The sequence below is a fragment of the Sturnira hondurensis genome, unplaced genomic scaffold (genome assembly GCF_014824575.4).
Source record: "Sturnira hondurensis isolate 20B ecotype Veracruz unplaced genomic scaffold, ASM1482457v3 Scaffold0020119, whole genome shotgun sequence".
NCBI classification, from domain to species: domain Eukaryota; kingdom Metazoa; phylum Chordata; class Mammalia; order Chiroptera; family Phyllostomidae; genus Sturnira; species Sturnira hondurensis.
In genome coordinates this window covers 4,492,420-4,511,686 of record NW_028092750.1, presented here as the reverse complement: position 1 = coordinate 4,511,686, position 19,267 = coordinate 4,492,420, and the positions used below count along the sequence as shown (strand labels likewise).

The following is a 19,267-nucleotide window of genomic DNA, read 5'->3' as shown; positions in this document are numbered from 1 at the left end:
CTTCAGGGGGCCTCATGCGTGGTGTCGAGAGCACCTCTAGCCGCCATGCTCAGGGACAAACGCTGCACCTTGCATATGCCACCCCCGCCCGTAGCGCACCGCCCACAGCCCTTGCAACTGGCCGCAGTGCCTGCCCGTCTTTGGCTTTGCAACCAGTCCTCGTCGTTCTCCGCGCTACTCCCTCCGTTCCACTCGCGCCAGTTGCTCTAGCCACCTCAAAGCCCCGCTCTTAATCTCCAGCGATTGGTCATCAGGGATGCCTGTCTTCTGCCAGTTTCGCTTGCTTGTGTCCAGACCCTCACCTCTCATCACCTCACACCAAGCGGTACTACCGCAGGGACCCAGAATCTCTCCCAACAGCCCCGCCTCTACCCATCAGTGATTGGCTTTAGGGGCTGCCCGTCTTCTTTATGGTCACCAATCATTGCCGTCTCAAGCACTGATTGGTCTTCTCTCAGCCAATAGGAAGGCATCGTGGACCCCTCCCGTGGCGCGCACTGGGGGGTGCTCGAGGTGGAACCCTGGCGGCTGGAGAAGGTGGCGGTGGAGGCGACAAGTCCCAGCCGGTGAGCAAGCGGGAAGGGGGGGAGGGCGTGAGGGGGGATGCAGGCGTTGGGTGGCCAGTGCTTTTCCGACCGAGCCAGGATGAGGCATGGCCCTGTCATGGGTCTTGGGGAGGGGGCGGATGAGGTGGGATGTGACAGCAGCGTCGCGGGGGGGCAGGGAGAGGACAAAGCTCCCCCCTCATCCCCGACCCTCACACTCCCCGTCTGGTGTCCCTTGGGGGCCTCCATAGCTGGATCTGAGCCCCTCACTGTCAGCCCATGAGACCTGACACCTGGTCCGTTCTCCTTGACACACACCTGAGACTGTCCGCCTCTCTGACATTCCCTAGGGCCACGTTCTTAGACGCCCCGCACAGTTGGATCTGCACCCCTTCATGCACCTGAGTCTATGTCCCCACTTATGGTCCCCTTCACACACCTGATGCCGCGCCCCCACTCGTGGACACCCCCACATCGCCTGAGACTGTCCCTCTTGATGATACCCCACACCCTGAGCTGTCTCTCCCTTCATCTCACCCCACCTCACCTCCCCAACTGGGCCTGCATACCCACACCAACACTTGAGCCTGTAACCCCAAACTCAACAGCGCTCTACTCACATCTGGGCCTGTTGATATCCTTTTACTGACTTTGCTGACATCCAGGTCTGTGCCCCTCTCCCTGCCCTCCCCTTCAGCAACCTGGGTCAGGGCCCTTGAGTACTTCTCACTACCACCACCTGCCCTATGGCCCTAGCAGCACTCCAGTCACTCAAGTACCCTGTCATCAGTTCATGTGCTGGTACTTCTACGTGCACCTATGTTTACGGCCCTCTTAATCCTCAACAGCCCCCAAGGCCCTCCAACATTCCAAACCTCACTATCTCGGGATCACTGCACAACACCCCCCCCTGCCAAAAAAGCCCACCCAAATCTTATCTTTTCATTTATGATGGTCTATAAAGTGCTTTCTTGGCTTAGAATAATACCGTCCCAGACAAAACCAGAATTATCTCCATTTTAATTTAAATTTAACATACCTAAAGTGACTTGAATTGAGAGACAGAGCTCACCCTTACATAAGCATTACTTATCCTTCTCTGTGGACCACCCCCATTTTTGCCCATCTGTTGTGTTTATCTCTGAAAGTTTGGCAGCAGTGGGGAACCCCCACCCTCCTTGCAGCTGTTCTGCGGGCGTCATGAAGTGTCCTTTCCTGGCAGGGGTGTCCAAACTTTTGGCATCTCTAGACTACACTGGAAGAAGAAGAGTTATCTTGGGCCCACATTAAATACACACTAATGAAAACTGAGGAGCAAAAAAAAAGTTTTAAGTAAATTTATGATGTTGCATTAGGCCACATTCATAGCCATCTTGGGCTGCACATGGTCTGCAGGCCATAGGTTGGACCCATTGCATAGTGCCTCTTACAAGACTGCCTCACCACCACTACCAGTCCCCATCTCTGCCTATGAAGATGATGCTGGAATGTGCCGAAGGGTGGAGGGTCATGTCACTTTCAGCTTCTCCTATGGAAACTGAAGCCATTGGAGTTTTCTGTCTGAATTCAAAATGAATCATTTAAAAAATGTGTGGGCATTTGTATGCATATATGTAGATGTTATGCACAGATATACATATATATAATATATATACAGATTTATACATATATATACTGTGTACCCACTTTATATATACATGTATACATGCATGCATATATTTTATATATACATATGCAAATATATAAACTTTTATATAAACTGCAAGGTAATTTATGTACATGAAAAAAAACAAAAAGATAGTTGTAAAGGTATATAGTAAAATAGGTGGGTGTTCCTGTGCGTGCTCCCCATCCCCCTTCAGAGGCACCATGGTTAATTTCTTCCATTTCTTTCCAGAGATAGCTGTGCCTGGGGGATGGGGGATGGAGAGGGGGGAAGTATATTTCCTGCCCCTTTTAAGCCACTGGTAAATTTGCATCAGATTTTATCAAGCACATATGTTGACTTATATGCAGCCTCTTAGTAAGTTGTTGCTCATACTTTCTTTATAAACTCAGCTGCACTGAACATATAGACTTATGCATGAGCAAATATGTAGTAAGCATGCGTGGCGCAGGCACTTTGAAAACTCCCTGACTTCATGGAGCTTACATCCAAGGCAGTAACTTCCTAGGAGTGGCCAGGCCAAAGGATGTGTCTATTAAAAAGATGAATGTTCCTCCAGAAAGGTTGGGCAGTCAACCCTCTCTCAGCTGTGAAGTTGAAATACCTGTTTCCTTCTCCAGCAGCCAGGATATTTTTTTAAATCAAGTATTCTGGTTTCTCCAGTCTGATAGGTAAAAAACAGCCCAAGAGATCCTTTCGAATGTTGCTTTCCTGCTTCCTGTCCATCTCTTAGGGATTCTGGCCCATGTGATGGTAATTAAATGTTAGATTTCTGCTTCTCTTCCAAAGTTAAAGTTCAATCCAGAAACGATTTGAGTTCCTCCTCTGCAAAGCTCCGAAGGAAACCTTGGGCTTGGTGGGGCATCGCCCAGAGGCCCAGGACACGTCCTGAGGTGTTGGCACAGGTACCTGGCAAGAACAGTTGGCTAGAAGAACTATTTAGCTACTGCTAAATATTTTTTCCACTTGGATCCAGCAAAAGAAAGAGGGTGTCAGATGTTAAATTTGGGAAGCCATCTCAAGATTCAGTTGTTGGCAATTTCCTGTTATTGGTGCCACGTAGAGGGTGTTGTCAGACTGAGGTCAGGCCTTTTCCCACATGCCATCCCATTTTTTCATTCTTTTCCATTTTGACTGTTAGACATTACAGGAATACTGTGGTGATCAGAGCTGTTAGCTTGTTTGGGTTTTATTACTGCTTAACAAAAAGTATATAGTGTGCACAAGAAAAGAACAAAGTAGAAGGAATAATGAAACTCACACTCAGCTGAAGTATTAGAATGACCTTCCCCTTCCCTCAGCCCCTCCCTGGTTACTGTGCTATTTTTAAAATGCATTTGTCAACATCTGTTTTCTTCACTGAGTACCTTTTGCAGCAGCTGAGTGCTAGGATTCCAGGGTCTCAACAGAGTTCACCAGAAGCCAGGTTTTCTGCCGAAGCTCTGCCAGCAGAGTGCCCTTGCGGTCCAGAAGGAGAGCACTGACCTCAAGGCCAGGCCACTAGCCAAGAGATGGGCCAGCACTGGGAGGTTTGGTCTCAGACTCCTGCTATGTTAGCTTCCTGGGGCAGCTGTAACAAATTACAGCAAACTAGCTGGCTTAAAACAGCAGAAATTCTGTCATAGTTGTGGAGGACTGAAGGCCAAAATTAAGGTGTTGGCAGGTGCTATAGACTAAATGTTTGTGTCCCACCCTTAACTTTCATTTGTTGAAGCCTAATCCTCAATATAGTGTTATCAGGAGGTGGGCCCTGTGGGTGGTGATTAGGTCTTGAGGGTGGAGCTCTCCGCAGTGGGATGAGTGCCCATATGAGAGAAACCCCAGAGCTCCCTAGACACTTCCACCATGTGAGGACCTGGTGAGAAGACAGGCGCTGATAAGAGCCTCTGATAAGAGCCTTGATCTTGGACTTCTAGTCTCCAGAGCTAGGAAAAGTATGTTTCTATTGTCTATAAGCCACCGCATCTGTGCTATTTTGTTACCTCAGCCTGAACAGACTAAGACAGCAGGGTTGGTCCTACCAACGGTCCCGAGGGAGAATCCATCCTGGCTTGTGATGGCTGCTGGCAACCTTTGGGTCTTTTGGCTTGCAGCCCCATCGCCTTGCTCTTTGCCTCTATCTCCATGGGCCCTCTTCCCCGTATGTTTGTGTATTCTACTCAGGACAGCAGTCATTGGATTTAGGGCCCACCCCAAGTCCAGAAGGATCTCTTCTCAATATCCTTAACTAATTACATCTGCAAAGACCCTGTTTCCAAATAAGGTCACTTTCTGAAGTTCCTATCTGGGTAGATAGGAACTTTGGGGGACCCAATTTAACCCCTGCAATTGTGAAGCCAGAATTCCCATCAGACGTTCTTTGAAGAAGTGCTCATCCAGCTGCCTCTGCTGCTTCTGGCGAGATGAGGCCAGTGGGATGGAGCACATTTCCAGGCCCCTGCAGGTGGCCCCGTGGGTAGCCCCTGTGGGCTCCCTTGGTCACCTGCCTCCCTTTCCTTGGGTGGAGACATCTGCCCTGAACTAGTTAGGACCCAGAAGTGAATGTGTATGTGTCAGTTTCGCTCTTTGCCACTTCTTGGCAAGTGCCTACTGGGCTGAGAGCTTGGTCCTAGGTTCTCCCAGTTCTACAGAAAGGAGACCAAGGCTCAAGGGGGCCTTTGCCCAAAGACACACCAGGAAAACAGGGGGGAGCCCAGACAAATATAGGTCGGTCTGAATTCGAACAAGTATCTGTAGCACCGTGCTTTCAGTTGTTGTTAAACACAGATGTTTGTAAACCATCCTGGAATGCTGCCGTCAGTAGGGCCTCCAGGAGTGGAACAAACTCAAAGCCTCATTCTACAATCTAAACACAGCATTTGAGTGCCAGACCTGGGGACCGGTTCAGAGGAGGCAGAACCACAGGGGCTCAGAAGGGAAGGGTATGTAGATGTGGATCAGACCCTCACCAAGTGATTAGGGCACTATAATTGACTGGTCCTAATCAGAGGCTAGGGCACTAATTCAGGGGTCTGGGAAGGTTTCCCAAGATCTGAAGCCATTAAGGCGTTTGCTCAATGGCAAAGCATTGTGAGCAGAGGGAATGAGCGAGCCTGGACATATGAGACCCAAGAGAAAGCCGAGAGGATCCTGAGGGACTTGACTTGTAGCACTGGTGAGCAGGCGTGAGCTCAGGGCCTCTGGTGGTCTTCCCAGCTGTGAGATGGGGATCTGAGCTGGAGACAGGCCTTGAAAAGGGTTTCCAGGCTTCTGTGATGAAAGTGCCTGGCAGGTGCCAGAGCTGTCGCTTCCTCTCCAGGCCCTTTGCCTTTGCCATGGGATGAATCGGAAAAGTGATTGTGTACGTTTTAATTATAGCCATGCTGACCCAAGACCAGTGAGGTCCCCGGTATTTGTTAGCTCAGCATGTCTCCTCCTCGTCTTGTCTAAAGGGCTGATTCCTGAGTCTCACTCTAGTGGCTCTGACTGAAGTCTGGGGTGAGGGCTTAGGAATCCTGCACAAGTGTCCCCAGAGATTCTGGGGTAGGCACTCCTGAAAACACCTGGTGGAACAGTTCAGAGCTAGGGGAATATTTGAGACTCTCCCCCGGCCCTGTTGTTGGCAGACCCCTGTGGCCTTAAGAGGAGAGGGGACAGGGTGGCCCTCCTGGCTTGTAGCACTGTTGGGAAATGCTACCCACTGCTGGTCAGGCTTCAGCCTGTGGCTGATCTGTCCTTGATCAGGTAAGGGGTTGCATGAGAGCCAGGCCTGAAGAATGGGCAGGTTTGGGGGCTTCTCATGGCCCCTTTCCCTGGAGCACATTGGCCAGAGCCAAATGATGGCCAGCCCTGATTGTCAGTCAGATGGAGATTGAACCACTGCTGTGTTGGGCAGTGAGGATGGTGTGGTGGGGAGCTTGGTGGGGGGTAGGTGCTTTCTAAGTGACCATCATTTGATGGGCAGTGGGGTACTGCTACCCAAGTTAATCAACAGTGTGGGGAGATGAACCTCCAGGAGGGAGAGTGGGAGGCTGGATTCCAGAGGTCAGTGCTCAGCCATTTCCCAGGCTGGCATGGAGGGTTGCCGGCTGAATGGTGAGAGCTGGGAGGTCGGTGGTGGTAGGTAGCCTCCCTCCTAGCCCTTTCTGGCTCCTTGTTAGGCTGAACAATATTTAACCAATACCTGTGACCCACCTGAGCAGCACTAGGCAGGGAAGAGAGTGACAGATGAGGAAATAGGTCTGGGGAGATTTAGTCCAAAGTCGCATGCTGAACCTTCAGAACACCAGCGTGGAATGGCAAGAAGCCTGTATGTGTTCCCACTTGGGGGATGAGGCAGAGACTGTGGAGGCGGGAGCAAAAGCACCTGCCTCCTTGCAGTGGCATGAACACTGAGCATGACCCAGGCCCTGGCCTTCCTGGGAACTCCCAGCCTAGCAGGGGAAGCAAATGGAAAGTGGCCCCTCTCAACACAGCAGAGAACCATGGAGTGTTCAGTGAAAGATAGGACAGCAAACTTTGGGGAGAGGAAGCCAAGACGTTTAGGACAGGCTTTGAAGGATTTGGAGGGGTTTGCCAGGCATGAAGGGAATGCAGCCAGAGCAGAACTCAGCCTGTCCAGGGAATTGATTCACTCATCCAGCAAATAATTAAGTAGGTATGAGTGCCAGGCCAGGCTCAGTGTGGCAAGAACACAGGCTTTTGGGGTTTGGACATTACACAATTACACCCTTTTAATACCATTGAGGGTCTCAGTTGTCTTAGGTTACACCGAGTGCAGTTGGCAACAGGTGTGGTAGCACTGCATGCAAGGACTAAGGAGAATGATTAACTATAGAATGTTCTGGAGCTTTCTGTTCATGGATGCCTGTGTGTCCGACCCGTAGAGGCTGTAGCACAGGGTTGTAGTTACCAGAGTTCCTATGAAAGGCTCACGCAGAAGTGAGTGAAGCAGGGAGGAACACAGCCGCTGGCTGGGTTTGGGTTAACAGGGAGCTGTGGTTATGTAAGATGATTTGGTTCTCTTAGGCAGAAGTTAATGATCATTAACTGGAAGAAGGAAAGTCCTTTATCAACAGCCAGATAGGATGTTCATTGGTTTCCATTTACCAAGACATTAAGGGTATCTGTTCCGTGGCTGCTTGTACACTCCATTGAGAAATTGCCCATTTGTGCAAACATGTCTGCTGGCATGAATGGTCCCCCAGGCAGGAAGCTTCTGAGGATGTTGGGTGTGACTGTGTGTGCACACATGTGTTTGTGTGCACATGTGTGTTTGTGTATTAGGGTAGCCACACACAAGGAGTGGCTGCAGCATGGGGCTCACAGGCTGGGCTCCCTGAGATCCTGTGACCCCAGGTTCACGGTTTCCAGACAGTGGTGTTCAGTCAGTTATATCACTGAAGTGACCACCTACTCCACCCCACTTCACTTTGTTTTGTTTCATTTGATAAGTGGAAAGATTGTCGGAATAGAGATGCAGTGTGAAAAGATGAACATTTGTTCACTGGGGCTGGTCTGGAAATGCCACCGACCTGTGGCGGGCAGGGGTTGGAGGGAGTCAGCCCCACTGCACCTGAGCCCCGGTTCTCGCCCCACTACAGGGGAAGACACACCTGAACTGCAGTTCATGGCACTTGTTAACGGTGCCTCTGGAGAGCGTGCTGAGGCTGGGCCCACTGGAGCCACAGAATACTATGTCTGGTTGGAGATGCAGTCCAGGGCTGGAGGAGCATTAGAGAAATACACAGGTCAGGGCACTGGGAGATGCAGGGAATGGAAACTTATCCCAAACTGGCTGAACCGAAAAGGGGGCTTCATGGCTCCAGGGTGGAAAGGTCCAGGTTCTTCCCACACATCAAGTCCTTAGATAGCCCCAGTGTGCAGACACTGCCTCCCCACTCCTGGCTGTGGCTTGGAGTCACTGCCCTCAGGCCAACCTACTTCCTCTCCCCAGGGAAAGAGGACCTCCTGGCCCAGTGGTGCCCTCAAAACCTCTTTGGATCCTGCACTTTGAACCCAGAAGTGTGAGATCATGACCTGGCCAAGCTGCCTCAGGTTACTGGGGAGGGTAAGCTCCCCTTCTCCAAGGTGACAAAGGGTGGAGCAGGTGGCTGCCCAGGGTGCTGTCTCCAGGAAGGGGGCTGGACATCCACTGTGCATGTAGCTCACCTTTCAGCTTAACGCTCTCCAGACTTTCAGTCATTGCCAAAATTGTCAGCAGGTGTTCTCCACAGGTGAAGAAGTCCCTAGAGGAAGGAAAAGGATGGCAAGTAGGGCACACTGTCCCTCTGGTCCCATTAGAGCCCCCTGGTGTTTAGGAACACAGTACTCAGTGGGCCTAGAAGGGGCTGGGCAGGTCCGGTGTTTTGGTTGTTGCTTGTTTTACTATTTAAAAATCTCTATTTGTAATAGAACTTACATACAGTAATCTGAGTAACTCTTGAGTACAGAGCTCAAGGAATTGTTACACATGTGTTCACATGTGTAACCAGACTCAGGTACAGAGCATTTCAAGCCTGCAACTGGCTCCTCTGTGCTCTGCCCTGTCACACCCTGCAAAGGGAACTGTGAGGGGCTCTGCCCACAGCCCTCCCCCTACCCCCACTGGCTGCCAAGGATGAGAATAAGTCTACCAAGACATGATGTGCTTGGGGAGGAAAGGTGCCTGATCTCTCAAAGGAGGAGGGCCAAGAGCCTTTTCCTCAGTGGATTTTTATTGGGTTCATTTTGCACAGGGATACAGGTAAAGCTCATTAATCATTATTAGGTAGTAAGGATCAAACAATAGCTAACATACAAAGAACTCTGTGGGCCTATTTTGAGTCAGGATCAGGTAGCTAAATGGTGATAAAACTTTGGGGAACAAATTCACTTTCTGCTTGGACCCTTATTAAGAGCATTCTAAACAAATCAGGTTTCATAGGATTTTACACATTCTTTCTTAGGCTTGATCGCCCTATGGACCCCGCCCTTTCCAGCACAGGGCAGCACCCACCTTCAGCATTGTTTCAGGCTTAAGTCAGGCAGGGGAAGTAAGGCAGCCAAGAGATTAGGATACTTATTGCAGACAGAATGAGGACTCAGGGTATATCAAAGCCAAGGGGTGACAGTCCATCATCCCTTTTCTGTAGCCCCCAAGTCCTTCGCAGGGGGCCCCCATGATCATGCCTGTCTTAGGTTGTCACTTCCTTGAGGAATCTTACCCATCACTGGCTAACCAATCAGCACTGGGGGCCAGGCAGGGTGAAGTAGAAGGAGCAGAGGTGGCACCCCTGCCAGGGAGATAAGCTTTGTCTCCTTAGTGGCTTCTGGTCCGAAGGTGGCTCACTCAACCTTAGCCATGCGGGGGTTACAGCTCCTGAAATCAGGCAGGGCAGTTCCCAACAGGCAACCCCATTTGATCTTTATCACCACTAATGAGTTTTGTCTGTGCTTGAATTTTTTAAATTGTGATAAAATACATACAACATAAAATATACCATCTTAACCATTTTATTTTATAAAGATTTTTAAAAGATTTCATATTTACTTTTAGAAAGAGAAAAGGGAGGGAGAAAGAGGGAGAGAAACATCGATCACTTGTGGACCAGGCCCTGCAACCCCAACATGTACCCTGACCAGGAAGCAAACTGGAGACCTTTTGCTTTTCAGGGAAGACTCTCAACCAACTGAGCCACACCAGTCAGGGCTGTCTTAATCATTTTAAAGTGCACAGTTCAGTGGCATTAAGTGCATTCATATTGTTGTACAACCACCACAATCATCTATCTTTAGGACTTTTCATCAACCCTGTTCCCATTAAACACAAACGCCCCATCCCTCTTCCCTAGCCTCGGGCACCCAAGCTTCTACTCCCTGTCTCTGTGAGTCTGACTATTCTAGGGACCTCACATAAATGGAATCACGCAGTATTTGGCCTTTTGGGACTGGCTTGAGAGGTTCACCCATGTAGTAGCCTGTGTGTGTGCTTCACTCCTTTTTAAGGCTGAGTAACATTCCACTGTGTGACTGGACCACATTGTTTTGCTGTGTGGATTTCACTTAGATGGGGTCATTTGGCACGTAGTCTTTTGTGTTTGACATCTTGCACTCGGTGTGATATTTTCGAGGTTCATCTGTATTGCAGCCTGATTAGTGCTTCATGCTTTGTTATTGCTGAATAATTTTCCACTGTGTGAGTAGACCGCATTTTGTTTACCTGTTTATCTGCTGATGGACATTTGGGCTCTTTCCACCTTTTGGCACTAGTGCTGCTGTGAACCCTGTGTATACAGGGATTTGGCGGAAGACCTGTCTTCAATTTTTGCGTGCCCAGGAGCAGAATTGCTGGGTCATGTGGTAACCCCACATTCAACTAGTTGGGGAGCCTACAGACTGCTTTGCACAGTGGCTGCCCCATCTGTACTCCCTGTGTGTGAGGGGGACTCTAGGTTCTCCGGGCAGGTTCAGGCAGATCTTGGCAGGATGAATCTAGAGAACGAGGTCCTGTGTTTGGCTCCAGATAGTGCCACAAGGCACCCAGGAGCTGGTGAAGGGCAGAACCAGCTTTGACCCTGTGACTCTACCTCTCCAATTGCACAAGGAGATACTTCCTTGAACTATGAGTGGGAGAGGTCAGGGTGCTGCCTTCTACCACTGGGCCTATGGGGACCACAGAGATGACCATTATGACCAGCCCATTGGAGGGTGATGAAGCAGGGGTGAGTGGGTGAGGGAAGCCACACCATGACAGGACCACATGGGTGGTTTTTAGAGTATTTTTCATTAAACTTAGGTGCTTTGTGTGATTTGCTCCCATACCCTCCCTGGTAATGTGGTGGGACCAGAAATCCCAACAACCTCTTCTCCTTGGGGAAGCTTGGAGTGGGGGATTGGGGAAGGGACATGAATGCCAATGCTGTCGAGGGTGAGGCCCTCAAACGGGGGCCTCCTGCCCCCATGTTGGTGCCACCCAAGCTTCCCCTCCTGGAAAATAGCTCCACCAACCCCAGGTTTCAGGCAGAGCTTGGGTGGGCTCCTTAGTCCCTCCTTGAGACCCTGCTGTCTCACTTGAGTGACCCCATAGGTGTCTTCTTTGGGCCTCCCTGCTTCATTGCACCCTCCCCAGCTGTAGCCCAGAGTGATCCTTGCCTCCCTCAACCCAGCTCTCTTCCCCTCTCTCTCACTGGTCAGCTAGCTCCAGCCCCAGGGCCTTGGCACTTCCTGTATCACCATGAGACAGGAAGTGCCAAGGCCTGGAGTGAAGCACCTACCTAACTCCCTGCCCACTCCCTGTTTATTGGGGCCTCTGCCCCAACACCGCCCCCCAGGGAGGCTGGCCCAGATACCCAGGCTTGAGTCTGAGCCCCTTTCACATGTCACCTCCTTGTTTGCCTCCTTCAGAGTTGTGCCACTCCCTGAGTTGTCTTGCTTGTTTCATGAAAGCAGGCAAAATGCCTATTCACTGCTGTGTCCCCAGGGCCGGCAGGGCCTGGCGTAGAGACTGTGGATGACCATCCTCCTGGGCAGCTGCTGGGCTTCAGGCAGTGCTGGCTGTTCTTGCATGTCATTTGTCTTACGTTGGCCTGGAATCGGCCTCCCTGTGACTCCCTTGAGCTGTCCATAGGGTCCCCACCCGCCAAAAGCTGCATCTCTTCCTGTGACATCCTGTGTCAGTGTCCTGTGGCTGCTGTAACAGACCGTCGCACATGTAGAGGCTGAGAGCCACACAGGCCTATGTGTTTCAGTTCTGAGGTCAGAGTCCACAATGAGTGTGCAAGGCCACACTTCTCCTAAAGACTCCAGGAAGTGGCCTGTGCCGGGCCTTCTCTGGCTCCCAGAGGCACCTCTGCGCTGTAGCTGACGGCCCCACCTCCAACTTCAGAGCCAGCACTGTAGCATCCCCACAGCTCTCTGAGGTCGTCACATCTCTTCTGACCCTCCTGCCTCCCTCTCATGAGGACCTCGCAATGACACGGGGGCCATGCTGATAATCCAGGACAGTTTCCCCATCTCAGGGTGGGGAAACCTGATCACACCTGCAGAGTCCCCTTGTCATATAAGGTAGCATGTTCACAGGTTCCAGGGCGTTAGGATAGACATCTTTGGGGGCCATTACTCAGCCCTCCACAGCCCTTTAAATGTTGAATCAAGGTGGTCCTTTTGGCTCCCCTTTCTAGGACCATCTCCTTCGGTGTCAGGGTAAGAGGATTTAGGACCTCCGGCCCCTGCTCACGGGCCTCCCAACCTGGTCCTGCTGGTGGTACCATTCCTGCTGTCAGGTCTTCTCACCGGGAGTGAAGGAGTGCATTCCCCTTAGTGCCTACTGGCCAGGCTCCAGGCCCTGAGTGTCCTTTGGAGGACTGGGCTGGTACAGGGGACGGGCAGCACCATGAGCGTTGGGGTGGAGGGGAGGCGTGAGGGCAGCAGGGACCAGGATGCAGAGCAGGAGCAGGTGCCCTGCCCCGTTCTGCCACAGCCCTGCGCTCCACACCACCTCTACACCTCCATCTACTCAGTCGGGTATCAGACCCACAGGCACACCTTGATGTCTACCGCTTAAGCTCACCAGATTGGCTCCTGCAGCTGCCGGGATCTTTGGGCTTTGTCTGTGCCTTCAGGGCCCCTCGGGGTGCAGCCAGAGCCTCCTGTCTACCTCACCTGCGCCAGAGCTCCTTCAGGGGAAGGCAAATCATTCAGGATGAAATAAGGTTGAAGCCGTTTGGCTTTGAAGCTTGTTTTTTTGTGTGTATGCACCAAGATGGGGGTTGCCTCGGCCCTTGGTCTGGTCATGCGTCTCCAAGTCTCACTGCCAAAGTGGGGAGATAAGCCAGCCGTGCCCCAGTGGTCGGCAGCAGCGGTTACAACCACAGTGGTCTCAGGCAAGGACTCCCAGTGCCTCAGCCTCCACAATCTGTGAAGCAGCCCTGCACACTTGGCTGATACTGGCTGGGTCAGAGAGCACGGAGCAAAGGGTTTAATGAACAGTAGCTGCTGTGTGTAGAGCATCTCCCTTTGCCCTATTCTCACCCTGGGGACTGGGGGGTTGCATTTTTATTGAGATATAATTAAAGTAGTTGTAGTACTTTTAACATTACAGTAGTTTTAGTTGTACAATATAATCACTTTATATTTGTATATATTGAAAAATAATCATAGTAGGTCTAGTTAACAGCCATCACCATACATAGTTACAGATTTTTTTTCTTTCGCTAAAGGTACGTTTCAGGAACAATCCCAGACCCCACCCCGAACCTCACATAAACCCAATTCCCCCACGTTGTTCTGCACGTCCGTGAACCATCCAAGACCGTGCAAGCAGCTCACTTCAGAAGTTCCTCAGCTTTCACTCTCAATTGAGGATTGTGCAGTTGAACTTTTTAAAAAGAATTTTAAAATATATTTATTGATTTTTAGGGGAGTGGGGGAGAGAGAGAGAGAGAAACATCTATGTGAGGAACATTGATTGGTTGCCTCCCATATACATGCTGACCAGGGATCAAACCTTCAATCTAGGCATGTGCCCGGGCTGGGAATTTAACCCCCAACATTCTGGTGTGAGGACGATGCTCCTGCCAACTGAGCCATACCAGCCAGGGCTGCAGTTGAACTTTAAAACAGATTTTCTTCTGTAGGGAGAGAACCACAGGGCAGCACCGTGGTCACCGTGCTGCACATTGCACATGGAGGACTTATTTCTAACTGAAAGTTTCTGCCCTTTGACCCATTTCACTCCCTGCCCCCCATCTCTGGCAGCCACCGATCTGTTGTTCTCTGTGTCTATGAACTTGTTTTTTTATCTTGTTTTGCTTAGATTCCACATATAAGTCAGATCATTCTGTTTTTGTGTTTGTCTGATTTAGGTTTATTCATATTGTCACAAATGGCAAGATTTCCTTCTCTTTTATGACTCAATAATGTTCCCTTATATATGTGTACCATGTATTTAAAAATCCACCCGTGTGTCCATGGAACATAGGTCTCTTCCATGTCCTGACTGCTGTGAATAACGCTGCAATGAACATGAAGGTGCAGATACCTTCCTGAGTTAGTGTTTTTGTTTCCTTCCGGTAAATACTCAGAAGTGGAATTGCTGGATCCACATGTTAGTTTTGTTTTTAAGTTTCTGAGGAGCCTCCACACTGTTCTCCATAGAGGCTGTACCAGTTTACAGTCCCGCCAACAGCACACTTGGGTTCCCTTTTCTCCAAATCCTTATCAACACTTGTTATTTCTTGTCCTTTTTCTTTTAAATCCTCACCTGAAGGTCTGTGTATTGATTTGAGAGAGCGGGAGAGAGAAACTTCGATCAGTTGCCCCCCACACATGGCCCCACTGGGGACCAAGTGCACAACCGAGGTGTGTGCCCTGAGCAGGGATGAGAACCTGCCCGCAGCCTTTCCGTGTGTGGGGCTTGCTCCAGGCAGCTGAGCCACCCGGCCAGGGCACTTCTTGTCTTTTTGGTAACAGCCATTCTAACAAGTGTGAGGTGCTATCTATGATTTTGATTTTTTTAATTGAGGTGTAATTGACTGGTTTTGATTTGCATTTCCCTGATGATTGGTGATGTTGAGCACTTTCTCATTACCTGTTGGCTATTCGTATATTTTAGGAAAATGTCTATTCAGATCCTTTTCCCATTTTTAAATTGGGTTGCTTGTTTTTCAGTATTGAGTTGTATGAGTTAATGTTTTTTAGGAGCAAACATTTATAACTGTCCTGATCAAACACTCCACCTCCCCCGCCCAGATACCACTTCATTAAGAATCCATCTTTGAGTTTGCGAGTGCCTTGTTTTGAAAAGGCCAGTTGTGGGTTTTGAAGCAAAACCACAGGTCTGTGTCCCCTTCCAGACGACGCCTACGAGTACCAGCTGGGCTCTGCCGCTCCCTAAAAGTCCTGGCCAGGTGTGTAAGTGCTTGTCAAGGAAAACTGCGTTACCCTGAGCAAGTGAGCAAGTGGCCACCCCACCTCACCCTGCCCCGCGCCCCAGCTGGGCTGGGACTTGCTTCTCCCCCTCATGCTCCTCAACCTTGGAGACCACAGGGCGCTTGTGACCCCAGAGAGCACCTTTCTGCTGTGACGGGAGACGCAAGAGGGCACCGCCTGGGCCCAGTACCTCCAAGATGTGTGTATGTATTTGTGTGTACACATATATTCATATATAATGTAATCTATAATGTTAAAAAAACAAAATCCAACTAAGTTTTAAATGTCTTATTGACTTTATTCAGAGATTCATGAATCAGGCAGCATCCCATCTAACAGAAAGGAGCTCTGAGAAGCGCTGCAATTTTACAGGCGGGAGGGGTGGGACAAGGAGGTTAATAGGAAGGAGTAGATTGTGGCAAGGTCACCTTCACTTAGGGGCCAGCGGGGGTATATCAAGCAGGTGACCTTACCATTGTTGGTACCTTACCAGGTGATTCCAGATTGACTGGTTCAAGATTTCACTCCAGGGATTGGCTGAAACTTTAATTAAGTTAGATATTAAGTCTCAGTTTAGTGACTTGAGGCTCAGCACAAGCGACTCCATTGTGGAGTGACTTGTCTCTTATTGTCTCTTTTTTTAACAATAAAGAGATGAAGATCACGTCTTAAACCACAGCATGTAACACAGTGGTTTGAGTTTGCTGGCTGAGACCCATTATTCATGAAGGAAATTTACTTGGTTGTGATCAGGTTTACTGAAATTAAACAGAGGAGAGCAGATGGCACTTTGAAAAAATAAAAGCTCTCTTTTACTTCCTGAACGTTTTCTTTATGGCATGCATACATGAGTGTATGTGAATATAAGTGAATTATGATATAAAATGTATTTCTTAGTGTAGGTTATTGTTTAAAAGATTTCTTAAATAACTAGTCAGCTAATAAACATATGAAAACATTTTTTCAAAAGAAAGAAATTTGGTATTACTAGCAACGAGAAAAGGAACAAGGTACAAGAGAAACAAAAGAACATTAAGAGCCCTCCTTGCCCAGTTGCCTGCCTTGGTGCAAATCCCTGGCCTTTTGCTCCAGGGAGTGGGAGGGTAGCAGGTGCTGCAGGGACTGAAGGAAGTCAGAGTGGGAGCAGGTGGCTCTGGTATGTGGGTTGCTTGTGTCAGCTGAGACCTCCCACTGTGCGGGCGGCAACCTGGGCCATGTGGGCCGCTGGTCACTATTTAACTGATGATGTCCCAGGAGCCCATGTTCTTGAGCATAGATATGGGGGCCCAACCCGGGGGTGCTGGGCACATACATAGAAGACCCAGCCCGGGTGTCCCCACACCAGTGGCAGAGGGACTTGGTGACTACCCTGAACCTGGATGCCGTGCAGGGCAGTAGGAGGTGCAGTTCAGTGAGGGGAGGCCTCCTGGGGCCAGTGAGCATGAATTCAGAGTCATGTGGCTGTTTGTGGGGGGAGGACAGTGGGGAGCATGGAGGGGGTCTGATCACAGAAGGGCACTATGGCTGGGGGGTGGTCACACCTGGGTTGTGTCCTCTCTCTGTCACTGGTGAGTACGTGTGTGGTTGCCAGTTATAAAAAGTCACAAGGATGTAAACTACATCATAGGACCATATAGTCAATAACATCATAACACCTGTGTACAGTGTCCGATGGGCACAGACTTATTGGGATCACTTCGTCATTATGTAACTGTCGTATCAGTATGTCATACAGCTGAAACTAATATAATATCATATATCAGCTATATGAATGAATGAATGAATGAAAGAAAGAAGAAATACCTTAATTACGTCTGCAATTGGGAGAAGTCCCGTTCCCTCTACCTCGGCCCCTGCCGCATCCAGCACGTCCCCATAGCCATCGACGGCACGCTGGGAATGCTTGGTCTGCTCCTGTGCTTCACCCCCGGGCAGGGCCCCACTAGATCCAGGTCGGTTCGCCCGTCAGTAAAAATCTAGGTGGCAGTCTCCTGTGGGGACACAAGGCATGTGTTCTCCCTGTCTCCCTCCTCCCCTTCACTGAGGCCAGCAGCCAGCAGTGGCCTTACTGGCCCGTAGGTCTTTGTACTCACATGTTGGGGCTCAGCACACACCCTAAGGCAAAGAAGTGCCACCCTGGGCCTCCCTCCTTCCACACCCCGGTGTGCTGCACCGTTGCACTGTGGCCCCAGACGTGTTAACAGCCCTCCCTAGGGTGATGCCTGCCTTTCCCTTCACACGCACAGGTGGGCACCTGTCATATTTTTAAGTTGTTCCATTCCGGTGACCTGGCTGTTTCTTTGCCTTATTTTGTCTTGTTTTTCTTTTTCTTTTTAAATAACTGATTTTAAAGAGCAAATAATTTTTTATTTCTTAGAGAAATTAGCATTTGGCCTGAGCGGTAAAACCCTGAGACACCCCCTCCCTCCATCCCTGCAATCCCCCAGGGCAAGAACATTCTCTCCACCCTGCAGTCCTGGGGAGCTGGGCAGGGTGGCGTAGGGGCCATGGCGGAAGTAGCTGTCAGGCTGAGATGACCTGCCTGCTCTGCGGGTGTAGGGGGCCCTGGCGCCCCCAAGGTTCTCTCCTAAAGGGGCCCTGGCTTAGTTTCCAGTGACTGCCATAACAAATCACCACAAAACTGTGTGGCTTAAGTTTTGGAGGTTAGATGCTCAAAATTAAAGTCTGTGTGGGCCACTCCCTGCAGAGGCTCTCGGGGAGGGAGGGCTGCAGTCGATGATACTGTAGCATTGTCCCTCGAAGCTCCAGCTGCTGCAGGCCCCAGGAGTTCCACAGCGAGGGAGGGCAGCACTCCAGCCTCACATTCTGTGTCTCCTTTTCCCTCTTTCTCTCTCTGTTTTAGATTTTATTTACTTTCAGAGAGAAGGGAGTGGAGGGAGAAAGAGGAAAAGAAACATCGATGTGTGATAGAAACTTCACAAGCTCCCAAATGGGGACCTGGCCCACAACCCAGGAATGTGCCCTGACTAGGAATCGAAACAGTGACCTTTTGATTCACAGGACAGTGCTCAATCCAGGGCTCCTTTTCCCTCTCTTAACAGATCACTTGTGCTTGAATTTAGGACCCACCCTAAATCCAGGATTATCTCAAGATTCTTACCTTAATTACGTCTGCAAAGACCCTTTTCCATAGAACACCACATTCACAGGTTCTGAGCAGATGTGTCTTTTGGGAGCCACCATTCAGCTCCCTGCAGATGACTTCCTCATGACCAACCTCAAAGCTCTGCCACCTGCAGTGACACATTCTTATGTCCGCACCAGTTTGTGTGCAGACTTTGTTTCTAACTGTTTCCACCTGAGTAAGGCCCTGGATGAGCCATCTGCACTGAGTTACCAGGGCAGCTCCTGCATCAGGTCCAGTGGGCTCCAGGAGCAGCCCCGGGTCTGAGCCTATGAGCACCTACCTTCCTGGGGAACTTGGAGCAGCAGCTGGGGGAGGGAACCCAGCCACAGGTTCCTCACCCACTGCAGGTGCGCAAAGGGCACCTGAGGAGCCATGTTCCTCAGGAAGGCTCTACAGAGTGTGTTCGCGTTCATTGTGCTCACAAGCTGCAGCACCATCTGCGCCTAGATGCAAGGACGATCCCCAGGCCCCGAGCGTTGAGGTAGTGTGAGCCACAGCTGGAGGGGTTAGAGGTGGGAGTGTTATAGTCTCAGTATGTCCCACAGGCCAACACCCCAGTGGTTGCCTTGAAAACACTGCTAAGGCCTGGTTTGTGTTTGTGAACAGCTTCAGATTTACAGAAAATGTACAACACATAACACAGGCCCTATACCCCACACACCCAGTTTCATCCAGTATGGTACATAGGTCAAAACTAATGAACAAGTTGTGAACCTTAAAAAAAGGTCCACCTGGCTGGTGTAGCTCAGTGGATTGAGCACGGGCCTGCGAACCAGAGGATCGCGGTTCGATTCCCAGTCAGGGCACATGCCTAGGTTGCAGGCCGGTTCCCTGCAGGCCAGTTCCCAGCAGGGGATGCACGAAAGGCAACTACACATTGATGTTTCTCTCCCTCTCTCCTTCCCCTCTAAAGATAAATAAATAAATACAATCTTAAAAAAAAAAGGTCCAAAGTGAAAGGCAACAAGCATGTGTTTAAGATCAAAGGGAATAGCCATTAGGAAAGCACTGATTCAGGCA

At 50.1% G+C, this 19,267-nt stretch overlaps 1 protein-coding gene across 2 annotated transcripts in view; it reads left to right on the top strand.

The window, feature by feature from the left end:
* Window positions 1-463: 463 nt before the first annotated feature.
* Window positions 464-19,267, top strand: part of SLC25A42 (solute carrier family 25 member 42) — a 30,638-nt gene continuing 11,834 nt past the window's right edge. The window contains exon 1 of one of the 2 annotated variants that reach the window (XM_037028741.1): window positions 464-566. The gene's annotated coding sequence lies outside the window, so the exon portion shown is untranslated. Of the gene's footprint in view, window positions 567-16,948; window positions 17,052-19,267 lie in introns of those variants that run through there. The other variant, XM_037028742.1, reaches the window with a different exon arrangement.